Here is a 12,844-nt window from a genome sequence, read left to right as displayed (position 1 = left end):
TCAGAAGACCAATCACAGCGACACCACTATGCCACCGGACAGGACTCCGTCTAGGTAAACTTCATTTACAGATTTTAGCTTTGTACTCTAGGTGAAAATTTTAGCTAAAATCAGTTTACCGGGTAAGGTCTCCTTCAGACACAGGGTCATCCTAGAATAATCATTCAACTCTTCCATGGAACCCATGACTTTCTCTACACATTATTTGAAAATAATGAAAAAATAGACAATGCTACAGTTTAAATGTTTATGTCCCCCAATATTCCTATGTTGAAACCCCAGCCCCCTCCTCACAGATGTTATTAGGAGATGAGGCCAGAGCCTTCACGAATGGGATTAGCCTCTTATCAAAGAGGCTCCAGACGGATCCCCTGCCCTTTCCACTACGTAAGGACACAGCAAGAAAGCACCAGCTATGATCCAGAAAGGGACCCTCACAAGGAGAGTCTTAGACTCTCCAGCCCCCAGAAGAGTGAGCAATAAATTTCTGTTGTCTATATAAGTTACCCAGTCTGTGGTATTTTGTTATGGGAGCCCAAACAAAGACAGCCAACAAGCCAGGTTCCTACACTCTCTCTAAAACTCCCATCCTAGGACTTCCCCATCTCCAAACTGTTAACATTCAACTCAGGACAGTCCTCCAGGACTACTTTCTAATGATAGTTCCTCTTATTATATCCCTTTCCAGACAACTTTACCCCGATGACGGGAAATAAGTCAGACAAGGCAGTGTTACTGTAGACCTGATTATACCAAAGTGAAACTGCTTTAGATTTAGAGAGTAAAATTTTTAAAGCCATCAGAGTGGTTTAGTAATTATTAGAAACTAAGCTTAAAAGTAAGAATTCTTATTGAATATGATCCTAATTATCTTGCATCATATTCATACAGTTTATCTTGTTACAGTACTAAAGTTTGACACCATGAGTCTCATCTGCTCTCCATTTCAGTTGTTTTATCTCAATTGCATAGAAAAGTAATAACCACTTTGAAAGACACTGCATTTTCAGATTATCAGCTGACACGTCCAGTAAAGGTCACAGCAGCCAAAGGTACCTAACTACGAAAGGTTACTTAAAATAAGTAGAATGCCAGTGTTATAAATATAAATACATCTGGTTCCATATAACAAAGCTATTTCCATATCCCAGCAGATGGCCCACAGTAATAATACTTTGCTGATCTGGTTACAACAAATTCTATTAAATCCAAAATCCTGTATAGCAGATGCCTTTTCCAATTTCAGTATAAATCAATCTATTTAACCAAAATACTGTGCTTTGGTTCTTGTTACTTGTGCACTAAAATCCAGTTATGCCAATGAAGAGGGTCGAATTTTTCTGACCGTTGTTATAAAATGCCACAGAGGGGTTTTCTGAGTTTGGGGGTGGGGGAGGTAAAGAGCACCTCCATCGGGGACTGAAAGGCTGACTGTTCAAAACAGAAAACAAAGATTCACAGTTACAGGAAGGCTGAGGAGAGGTGAGCGCAAGCTTCGGCGGTCTCAAGCCAAGGGTTCTGAATAGCGGCAATGTGGAAAGCTAAGTCACTAACAGAGCTGACAGTGAAGAGCGCTGCAAATAATGCAGTTTCCGAGTGGAGAGGCTATGAGCAGGGACAAACAGCAAACAGGTACCTGGATGCCTAAACAACACGTCTCTGTACACCGAAATGTTAGGCTCCTATTTACAAGACGTGGATGCAGTGTGAACCTAATTTTGCTGTTTGTTTCCCCAACTATATTCAAAATCCAATCTTTACACTCTGGCCATACTCTTACTTGAAATAACAGTACGGCGCAGTGACTAAGAGCCACCGAGTGCTAAAAAGACAGAGGTTCAAATCCTGGCTCTTTCCATCCCTAGCTACATACCCTCAGGCAGGTTTCTTAACCTCTCTGTGCCTGTTTCCTCAGCTATAAATTTCTGATAACAAAACCTACCTTTCAGAGTTATTATGAGGATTGTATGACTAATAAATGTGAAGCAGTAAGAGTACTTTTGAGCAGAGTACAGCCTTGGAAAATATGAGCCGTTATTATCATTACCACTGTCATCGTGGTCACACTAACCCCCACTCAAGGTCTGAAAGGCAGAAATAGGTACTGATTTATCTAAGTCAGCAATGACAAAACGCAGTAAGGAAAACCTATTTTAAGTGCTGAAGGTCAAATATTAAAAGTTACTGATTCCCTACGTAAGATGATTTTGATTTTCCAACCTCTTTAATTCTCCAGGAACTCGCATGAGGCTCCTTTAAGTTAAGAGTAGCAGCAGAGAGAAGTGGAAACAGCAATGGACACGGACTAAGATGATCTAATTGCTCCATCACTGACTTAAGTGTGCATGTGCAATCTTCGGTCAAGTCACCTAATCTAAACTTCAAACTGCTCACCTTAAAAAATGCTATGCCCCTGGAGTTCCCGTCGTGGCGCAGTGGTTAACGAATCCGACTAGGAACCAAGAGGTTGCGGGTTCGGTCCCTGCCCTCGCTCAGTGGGTTAACGATCCAGCGTTGCCGTGAGCTGTGGTGTAGGTTGCAGACGCGGCTCGGATCCCGAGTTGCTGTGGCTCTGGCGTAGGCTGGTGGCTACAGCTCCGATTCGACCCCTAGCCTGGAAACCTCCATATGCCGCGGGAGCGACCCAAGAAATAGCAACAACAACAACAACAACAACAAATGCTATGCCCACATCACAGTCTCGTTGAGTGATCAAAGGAGATAACATATGAGAAAACATGTAAACCACAAACACACCATACGAAGGTTCGAGAGCCATGCCTTACTCATCTCTGTATGCCCAATGCCTAGCAGAATGCGTAACAGAGGTCATAATATACATGAAAAGTCATGAGGGATGGAGTTGGCAGGGCAAGAATTAACGTGAACACAGGGAAGCGTTTCTAAAAGAGTCAGAAACCCAAATGTCTGTCAGATGGTAAGTGGATAAGTAGGAGATTCATACAATGGACTATCAGCCAGAAAAAAGAATGAGATGCTGACACACACTACAAAAATGGGTAATGGCTAGGCTAGGTGAAAAAAGCCAGACACGAAAGAACACACTTTGCATGATTCCATTTACACAACACGTCCAGAGCAGGCAAATCTGTGGAGAGCGTGAGTCCACGAGCGCTTGCCTAGGACAAGCAATGAGAAGGAAATGGAGAGGGACTACCACGAACAGACTTTCTCTTCTGGGATGACGACCACGGCGACGGCTGCACGATCTGGAGACCACACCAAAAACCGCGTAACTGCATGACTTACATGGGTGAACTGTATAGTATGTGAATTTTATCTCAATAAAACTGTTTTAAAAAAGAATAACAAGAAAAGTTTGAGAGAACCTCAAGGTATAAAAGCAGGGCTTTAAAACACAAGTTTCTTTCTTTTTTAAGAGGAAAAAAATGAGTTTTCTGATATTTGAATAGCTGTGATACGTGGACAAGAATGAGACTTGAGGATGCATTGAAGAAAATACTAAGAATTACCACCCCAGGAGTTCCCGTCGTGGCGCAGTGGTTAACAAATCCGACTAGGAACCATGAGGTTGCGGGTTCGGTCCCTGCCCTTGCTCAGTGGGTTAACGATCCGGCGTTGCCGTGAGCTGTGGTGTAGGTTGCAGACGCGGCTCGGATCCCGCATTGCTGTGGCTCTGGCGTAGGCCGGTGGCTACAGCTCCAATTCGACCCCTAGCATATGGAACCTCCATATGCCGCGGGAGCGGCCCAAGAAATAGCAACAACAACAACAACAACAACAATAACAACAACAAAAGACCAAAAAAAAAAAAAAGAATTACCACCCCAGACCGTCACAGCTCTACAAAGCCTTCTGTGGAAAATAAATCCAGCATCCACTCTCATTCTTCCTTTCAAAATTCTACGGTTACAAATTAGCCCCCACCCCCGGCCCAGTTTACCAGTCTTTCCATCGTGACCACTGCTTCTGAACTTTGAGACCATATTCGATACTGGCTACCACACTGCCCTTCCCATCCTTGGCTTCTGTGGCACTGATGTACTTCCTGGTTCTTCTCAGAAAGCTCTACCTTCCAGCCGATCATGTCACCCGCTGTTGCAAACCTCAAGGCTCTTTCACCATCATGCTACTAACCTCCCGACACTCATCTACCCCTATGTTTTTACGACCGTCTGTGGCCCTGGTCAGTGCGCAACCCACACTGCATCTCTTCATTTGATAGGATGTACAGCATACAGTGGTAACAGGATTACCCTAGTCAATTCTTGATTATCTTCATCAAGGCTGGGAAACAGTGGTGTGGCTCAACCAAAATAATTCCTATACACTTCACCTTTTTTTTTTTTTTTGCTTTTTAGTGCCTCTCCCGAGGCACATGGAGATTCCCAGGCTAGGGGTCGAATCAAAGCTACAGCCGCTGGCCTGCACCACAGCCACAGCAACGTGGGATCTGAGCCTCGCCTACGATCTACACCACAGTTCACGGCAATGTTGGATCCCTTCCTTAACCCACTGAGCGAGACCAGAGATTGAACCTTCGTCCTCGTGGTTCCTAGTCAGATTCACTTCTGCTGTGCCACGACGGGCAACTCCACATTTTCTCTTTTGAATGGATCTATTTTTCTGTTTGGCTCAGATTAACACTAAGGAGCCAAACCAGCAAGGAGAAAAGGCTATCGGGAGTGGCAGAAGGCTTGCCTTTTATTGAAAAATTGATTGTATACAATCTAATGTTGACCATAACCCACCTTAGCTCATTTGCCTTCACAGTGACACTTTCCTAAATTCCTAAGCCTTATCAGCCATTCTCCCAGGATTCTAGACTTGAATCTTTTACGTTTAATTTGCTCTCTTTCCTTCGCCCATGTTTAATCATCACTGAGTTCAAATTAATTTCTACTCAAAGATATATCTTCTTATATATTCTATACACTCTTTCACAGGACAGTATAATTTAAGGATTAAATGCTCAAGCTCAAAGGCAAGACTGCCTGGGTTCAAATCCTGGTTCTGAGGGATTTGAGGCAAGTTACTTAACCTCTCTGTAACTCAGTTTCTTCACAGGAATGATAAGACCTCACTATGAAGATTTTTATACATGAGTTAAATACATGCAAAGAGGTTAGAATAATATGCCTGGCATATAGTACTATAACTGCTATTATTTTATTTTGATAATTTTATCCCATCATCATCTCATTCCTAACATCCCCCAAGAGCCTTCTAGTCAGCCTCCCCACGTCCAGTCACTCAAGTGATAGAAAACCTTCCTCAAGGAACAATACGCGTCTCCTTACTCTCACTCTTTAGAACCCACTGCCGTACCCTGGTCACCCAGCCCTGTATCCCTGACGAGGTCCTCCAGCAAGGCCCACCCACCAAGCCCAGACGCGTTTACACTGTTATTCACTAACACGGTTTCTCTCTGCCAGTCACGCCCTTGGTGTCTCCGGCACATGGCCACCTCTATGTCTTTGCAAGTACCCCCCCCCCCCCACTCTCCTGGAAAACATCCCTTCTCCTCTGAAAAGTTCAATTTTTCCAAATCTTATTTATACCTTAGGCTTTAGCTGCACCGTTATCCCAACCCCGAGCTCAATGTTTCTTGGAACTATGAATGATGCACGTTGCGTGTTGTTTCCCCAAAAGAAGCTGAAACTTTTGAAGAGACCACATGTTTTATCCCTTGGGTCTCTTCGTGCAGACTACTTTATACAAAGCACAGTATTTTGCAGAAGTGCACAATGAAGACTGACTTAATAAATACGTCTCAGAATGTATGGGAACAACATTCTCCACTTTCCACTGCCCCACCCATACTTAGCATAGTGAGGGCAGATAAAATCTATGTTTAAATATTTCTATTTTACATTGAAGGAGAATATACTAACAATTGTACCAGATAAAAGAAAAAATATATGAATATACCCAAAGAGAATGCACATATGAAAAACAAAGAAAAAGTGAAATGCTGGCCACTTTGAAATCTAAACTTCAAAATATTAAGATTTCACCCAAACTAACAAACCAAAAAGAGCCAAAATAAATACATCCCAACCCCACCCGAAAAATACCTAATAAAAGCACGAGAACATCCCCAGTATCTTCAGCAGCACAAAACCAAGACCGAGATTCACCTCAACTCCAAGAAAACAAAAAGAAAACAGAAATCTAAAAGACAAAAAACTCAATCATCTCCAGCTGCCACCCAGACAGAAAAATGGGGAGGAGTTACTGCTTTTCTATAAATATTTGCTAAGGTCTAGGAAGAATAACAGGCTTCTCTCACTGCTCCTGTGGCCGGTTCCCTGTGAAGGGAGCAATCTATGGTCACCAAAGAGCAAAACACAGGAAGATGGACACCCTCACCTGGAAGAGACATTTAGGAAGTAAACTACTCAAAGCACGTTCCAAAGACCAAAAAGTGCGATCCTACTCAACAGAAAGAGTGAGAACGTGCAATAAACGAGCTCCCACGAAATAAGCGACTCTGGGAAACTATTTAGCGCTGCCGTGCAGGTAAAACGCTATGCATGTAACACATCTATGACACGCAGTTTGTTTCGCTGGCAAACTCAACAGGAGAAAATAAAGTAAATGTCAAGAGAAGACACTAAAGATGCCCACCAACCTCTACCCCCGCCCCCCAGCCAGCCCAACTCAGCGCAGAGAGGAATCCAACTAGGAACAACAGAGACGTGGACTGCGCCACACAGAAAAGAAAAACCTTCGCCAACCTCACACACACAGTAGAACAGAGAAGTGAAAACTATACACCTCAGTGCATCAGCAGCAAGAGCTTACTACTCGGTCTGCAGGAAAAAGAACAGGAGCAGCGAGAGGAGAAAAGACGTCCATGAAACCAAGACCCCTGCCAGCCCCTGTTTCAGAGGACAAGTCTTGCTGGTTCCAGCCGACCAACAGTCGGCCGCAGCAAAGCACACTGACCCTAGCAGCTTCCACGCCGCGCCAAGGAACTCGCAGAGGAAAAACCACCCCACTTTCACCTCCCTCCTCGCCAGCTGCAAAAATGGAGGGGGGAGGGGGGGACACCCTACCACGTGGGCAGGATGCAACACACACAGGACAGCAACACGTCCGCACGGAACGGCTGCCTCTGCCCCGATGCCGGCAAAGGACACGGCGACAGGATGGGTGGGAACGCAGGCCCCCCGCACGGGCCTCCTCACCCCGAAGGGCACCCCAGACACGCAAGGTGCTGGCCGCCTCGCCAGCCAAAAGCCACCCCGAAGCCTGAAGGAAAGAAGCTGCATCGCGCCGGCGGCAGCGACCAGCTCAGGCCACGGGCAGGTCACGGAGAGAAGCCGGCCACTGCTCGCGGGCGCGACGCCCCCGGGAACCCCGTCTGGCGCCCCCGGGCCCCGCCTGGGGGAGGGGCGGGAGGCGCGGCGCGGCCGCTCCTCGGCTGAGGGGCAGCAGCAGCTGAGAAGCGCCGCGGGGGAGGGAGGCACCCAGCCCTCGCCGCCCGCCAGGCCTCGGCCCGGGCCCGGGCCCCCTGCCCCGTCCGCCGCCCGCCCCGCGGCGCGGCCGCGGCTCGGAGAAGCCGGAGGGCGTCCCGCGGAGGGCAGCCCCTGCCTCCGTCCCGGGAGATGCCCCGGCCCCGCCTCCTCACCCGCCGCCCCGGCCCGGCCGCCCCGACGACCGGCGCTCACCTCAGGCTGCGCAGGCCGGGACGGCCCGGCCGAGCCCCCGGCCGCTGCGTGCGTCTCCCACCCCCGGGGAAGATCCCAACGGCCCCTGGTGCGAGCGGCCGAGGCCCGGAGCAGCGCCGAGAGCGGCGGCGGCAGCGGGAGCAGCCAACATCCGGGGCCGCGCACCCGGAACTACTTCCCGACCCGCTCCCCCTCCCGCCCCCGCCGCCGCCGCCCCCGCCTCCCGCGACGTCGCTGCGCCACCGGCGCGGCGTCGACGGCGTCACGGCCCTTCTCGGTCAAGGCTACGGCGACGCGCGCGGGATCCCTCCGCTGGGACAAGTAGTGCCCAGCGAGGTTGGGGCCCCGCCTCCGCGCAGCCCGTGTCATCCGGCGGCCGGCAGCTCCGGGGGACTTGAGCTGTGCTCCCCAGCGTGGCGACCCGGGAGTGAGGGCGGCGGGGGCAGCTCCGAAGTGGAGGACGGCAGGGATCTCCGCCTCGGACCCTGTCCACGGTGTCCTGGAGTCCTGGGGCCCCGGGCCCGGAAGGACGGCGCCTTGACCTCCCCGCAAAGCCCCTCTACCGCACCGTAGCGACAGGCACCTTAGCCTCGCCGAGAGCCCGGCCCCCTAGTCCAGCTCGGCGCCCAGCGGACTCTGCGCGCCCCAACAGAGGCATCTTAGACCTTCAGGCCACCTCTCCTAGAACGTCCCAAGTCCCGGGTTCTAGACCCATCTCTGCCGAGGCCTCTCCCGTGCCTAGGCTTGGTTTCCTTCTCCTTAAAACAAGGCAGTTGGAACTCTAAAGGCCTTTCTGATTCTCAGGCAGCTGCCCGGGTTATGGTCCTTTTGCTATCAAAAGGTGGAGTGTTTAGAAGGGTGGTTGGGCGGCTTGTGAACTTTGGAATTTATTTCTACGTCCATCTTTACTAATTCTTTCTCTAAAGTATCAGCACTGCAAATCTGCCCTGTAATTTCACATTTAGTTACATTCAGAGCACCAAGCATGCTTTTGAACTCACAGTGGGTGCTCAATACTTGGAAACTCAGATAATCTGTTAGATGAATACTAGGTTGATTGAATGAGATGAAAAAGGGAGGCCCGAGTGAACTGACTTCGGGAAAGTCCTCTGACGTAGTCCCGTAGGGATCAGATAAAGACGTCTGGGAAAGAGCCGAGTACCCAATTGCTTCAGCAAACATGGAACACCTGCCACTTGCCAAGCATTTGTAGGCACCGGGGGTTCAGAGTACTCCTATGTTCTTACGGCCCGTAAGACTCCAGCGAGATTCTGAAGGTTGAAAAATTCATTCACTCATTCATCCAACAAAGGTTTGCCAATCACTACTAAGGTTGTCAGACACTATTTTAGTGTTTGGGTTGGATCGGTGAATAGAAGCGGGGCAGTGGTGGGAGGCAATATCCTTCTTCTTGGAGCTCCCATCTAAGTATGGAAAGAAAGATGATAAATGTAACAGGAAACTAATCTGGTATGACGGGAAGTGTTTAGTGCCTTCGGGGAAAAAAACAGACCAAGGTAAGAGGTATGAGGAAAACTGGAGGAGGGAGCAGAGGGGGCAGGACCTTTTTTTTTTTTAACATCAACCATTTCTTTATCAATAAAATGTTTGTTTACTTCCTTTGAAGTACATGTTAAATGCTGGGGCTTCAGTGGAGAATAAGCCAAGGTTCTGACCTGATGGATGCCCCAACTAGCGGAGACCACATGCCCGGTGCTGTCACATGTCAGGTTCCTAAAATAGGACTCCTATGTTCCTTTTTGAAAAAATTTTTTTGAATTTTTTTTTGGCGGGGGGGGGCCGTCCCTAGGCACATGAAGTTCCCAGGCCAGGGATCAGATCTGAGCCGAAGACGCAGCAACACCAGATCCCCCAACCCACTGCACCAGGCTGGGGCGCGGACCTGTGTCCTGGCGCTCCAGAGATGCCTTTGATCACACTGTGCTACGGCAGGAACTTCGCCTGTGTTCATCTATATAGCTGCTGAAATTGAGGTTGAGAAGAGGTCAAAGCTTGAGCCAGGACTCAAACCCAGTGTTTTCCCAGTCCAGCTCCCTTTCCAGCTCTACCTCGGCTGAGATGTCCTGTTTTTCTGTTTCGTTACACCTCATCTCTTTTGTCAAGTAAACTCATGCATGAATCTAGGCGAATGGCCTTAGGCCTGCACGGGGGCAGAGAAGAGGAAGCAGGGAGACATTTACAAGAAAAGAGGGAGGACTTAATAAAAGAAATATGTAGACATGCAAAGCAAAGTCACAGGGGTAGCACAGACGATTTAGTAAAAGAGAAAGGAGGGTAGATTCATAATAGCTTATTCCAATTCCAGTTTTACAGAATGGGATTTAAATAGAGCCACCAGGGAGAGCCCAATTCATAAGGTGACTTTAACGAGAAACTTGAAAGAGGTGAAGGCGTGAACCAAGTGTTGTGTGGGAAGCAGTGTTCCAGGCAGAAGGAACAGCTAGTGGAAAGACCCTGAAGTGAAAGTATTCCTGGAAGTGTTGGGAACAGAAGGGCAGGCCCACTCGAGCAGGGTGAGCAAGTGCGAGAGGAAAGGCGAGATGAGATCGGAGAGTTGGGTCTTGTTGGCCGTTGTGAGGATCTTGGCCAAAGTGGAACCACTACAGAGCTTCGAACAGACCAGTGAGTGATTGATTCATGCTTTCCAAAGATCATTCTGGCTATGTGTGGAGAGGAGATGGTAAGCAGGCATTGGTAGAAGCCAAAGGCTCCATTATTTGGGTGCCAGATGATGGCTTAGACCAGGATGGTAGCAGGGAGTCAGATAAATAAGATACAGTGTCTGTACTTTAAGAACTCAGACTAGTGGGAAGGAAGAGGTCATTAGAATACACTGTGATAAAGGAAACCGGATCCTGAAGAAAAGGCCGCCTTGCAGCAGTCCTGAGAGAGGTTATAGGTTCCCTCTTTACCAAGTGTCCAAGGGAATTGGAAGTTCCCTGTTCTTTGCTGGGCCATCGGTGGCTCCTTGATCACGCAGCTAACGTTCGTCTTCTTCCCAGCCCTTCAAGTCTCCGAGCCCACCATCTTCTGAGTGGTGTTACACGCAGAAGGATGCTAAATACCGGCCAGGGTCATGCATGTAAGGAGATGGGCAAAACTGAGGCCATTGCTCTTTGCTAAAGGAAGAACCTGAGGCCTGTAGTCACCAGGTTTTAGCCTGAGCCTGAGGTCAAGGTCACCAAAGTCCCAAACCAGGAATCTCTCTGATCCACTTGAGTGGAGCCAGCCAGATGGTGGAGGGAAAAAGTACAAAGACATTTGTGGATCCCCGCCAGCAGGCGGGTAAGGGCTTGGGGATCAGCAGCCTTTGAGAAGGAAAGGATCATAAGCCCCAGATTGTCCAAGGCTGAGGAGGACCTCTCCCTCTGACGCCCCCAAAAGGTGTGAGGGCCATAGCAACGGTGGGGGGGGGTGTCTCGTGGAATAGTGGGGGCCGTGGGGGGATGGTCAGCAAAAGCCTAAAGCTCAGATTGGGAAGGCAGACCTGGGTTCAGTCTTAGGTTTTGCTTCTTACTCCCCTGCGTCTACAAGATTACTTTTTTTGTCTTGGTCCCTGTTTCCTTGCCTGTTAAATAGGAATGACCGTCATAGTTACACGGCAAAGGAGATCAGCAGAGCGGCCATAAAGTACACACCCCCAAAGACAATTATTATGTACACGTTCCCGTGTCCCCACAGAAAAAAGCAGTTCCTAGTCTTGAGAGACGAGAGTAGAGATGAGAGACTCCAAGGAGAAGGAGAGTGTGGAGCAGCAGAACCCTCACAGGGAAGACGGTATCCACCTCGGGGCAGAAACAGATTGCTCAGAGCAGCAAGACAGAGGCTTTCATTTAATTTAGCTTATCAAATTGTACGGTGTTGTTTGCACTCTTTTCTCAGCCTCACCTGGATTATACATTCCGTAAAAGAAACACAGTCCCGAAATGGACTGCAGTAGCCTTACAGAACCTTGATTCGGCACTGGCAGTGCATCCACAGCAGGGCGCTCAACACTTCACGTGACCCACAGCCGCTTAGACAAATGAGGCTTTACCTGATCCTTCCTCCCTCTTGATTTATTGTAAGAGGAAAGCAGAAAATAAGAAGTGAATTTTAAACGAGCCTAGACCTGCAAAAGGGAAAGAGAAAAACACGAAGAGAGGCTCTCTCATCATTCCCCGCTCTGGAGGAGCCTTCCAGATTCTCTGAGTATCTCTATATAATAATTTAAATGTTATGTATTGGATTAAAAAAAACTATACAGAGGCCATTAGGAAGCTCGCAGCACCACTAACTGCTATTTAATGACAACACTTGGACGTTAGGTCTTGGTCACGATTCATACTTCAGCAGCCTTCAGTAATCATTTATCTGCCATTTGCAGCAACATGGACGGACATGGATACTACCATGCTAAGTCAAGTCGGAAAGAGAAAGTGTGATACCACTTATATGTGGAATCTAACATATGACACAGCAGTTCCCATCGTGGCACAGCGGAAACGAATCCAACTAGGAACAATGAGGTTCAATCCCTGGCCTCAGTCAGTGGGTTAAGGATCTGGCATTGCCATGAACTGTGGTGTAGGTCACAGACGCAGCTCAGATCTGGCGATACGGTGGCTGGGGTGTAGGCCGGCAGCTGTAGCCGCAGCTGTAGCTCCGATGAGCCCCCAGCCTGGGAACCTCCACATGCCTCGGGTGCAGTCCTAAAAAGCAAAAAAAACAAACAAACAAAAAAAATATATATATATATATGACACAAATGAACTTATTTATGAAACAGAAACAGACTCACAGACATGGAGAACAGACTTGTGGTTGCCAAGGGGGCGGGGGTGTGGGAGGGTTGGGGTGGGCGTTGGGGTCAGCACCTGCAAACTATTACGTATTGACTGGATAAACAACAACAAGGTCCTACTGTATGGCCCAGGGAACTCTATCCGATATCCTCTGATAGACCATCAAGGAAAAGCATATGAAAGAGCATGTCTGTGTGTGTATAAACCGAATCGCTTTGCTGCGTAGTAGAAATTAACACAACAGTGTAAAGCAATGTCCATCAGTAAATTTTAGAAAAGCAAAAGAAGACAGAAAAAAATTATTTATCAGGCAATTACCCCATACCAGGCACTGGGATAAACACTAGAGCGTCCAAAGGGAATAAATTTCCTACCTTCTAC

General features: G+C 48.3%; 1 protein-coding gene across 3 annotated transcripts in view; it reads right to left on the bottom strand.

The window, feature by feature from the left end:
- Nucleotides 1–7,830, bottom strand: part of FOXJ3 (forkhead box J3) — a 138,816-nt gene extending 130,986 nt beyond the window's left edge. For 2 of the 3 annotated variants that reach the window (XM_047789525.1, XM_047789526.1), the window contains exon 1: nucleotides 7,659–7,830. The gene's annotated coding sequence lies outside the window, so the exon portion shown is untranslated. The remainder of the gene's footprint in view (nucleotides 1–7,658) is intronic. The other variant, XM_047789527.1, reaches the window with a different exon arrangement.
- Between the last annotated feature and the right edge of the window lie 5,014 nt (nucleotides 7,831–12,844).

Source organism: Phacochoerus africanus, chromosome 8 (assembly GCF_016906955.1).
Source record: "Phacochoerus africanus isolate WHEZ1 chromosome 8, ROS_Pafr_v1, whole genome shotgun sequence".
Lineage (NCBI taxonomy): Eukaryota > Metazoa > Chordata > Mammalia > Artiodactyla > Suidae > Phacochoerus > Phacochoerus africanus.
This window is presented reverse-complemented; position numbering and strand designations above follow the sequence as displayed.